This window comes from Calidris pugnax, unplaced genomic scaffold (genome assembly GCF_001431845.1).
Source record: "Calidris pugnax isolate Ruff unplaced genomic scaffold, ASM143184v1 scaffold269, whole genome shotgun sequence".
NCBI lineage: Eukaryota > Metazoa > Chordata > Aves > Charadriiformes > Scolopacidae > Calidris > Calidris pugnax.
The window spans coordinates 1,756,597-1,757,016 of NW_015091347.1; positions in this window are offsets into that span (position 1 = coordinate 1,756,597).

Sequence of the window (420 nt, forward strand, 5' to 3'; positions counted from 1 at the left end):
GTCCCCACAGGAGTGTCCCCACAAGGGTGTCCCCACCGCTGGCGTGTCCCCAGAGGGGTGTCCCTGCTGCCACCACATCCCCCAAGCGCTGTGCCTATTGCCATTGTGTCCCCAAAGGGATGTACCCACTGCTGGTGTGTCCCCAAATAGACATCCTCAATGCCAGCCCTGGCAGTGTCCCCACTGGGGTCCAGGTCCCCCCTGCTGCCAGCATGTCCCCAGAGGGATGTCCCTGCTGCTGGCGTGTCCCCAAAGGGATGTCCCCAATTCCAGCTCTGCGGTGTGTCCCCAAAGGCCCGTCCCTGCCTCCCGCACGCAGCTGGAGCAATCAGGGGCCGTAATTAGCCCCCTGTAATTATGGGGATTAGGGGCTGCAGGCGGGGATGGGGACACAGGGGGACATTAACCCCCCCCTCAGCG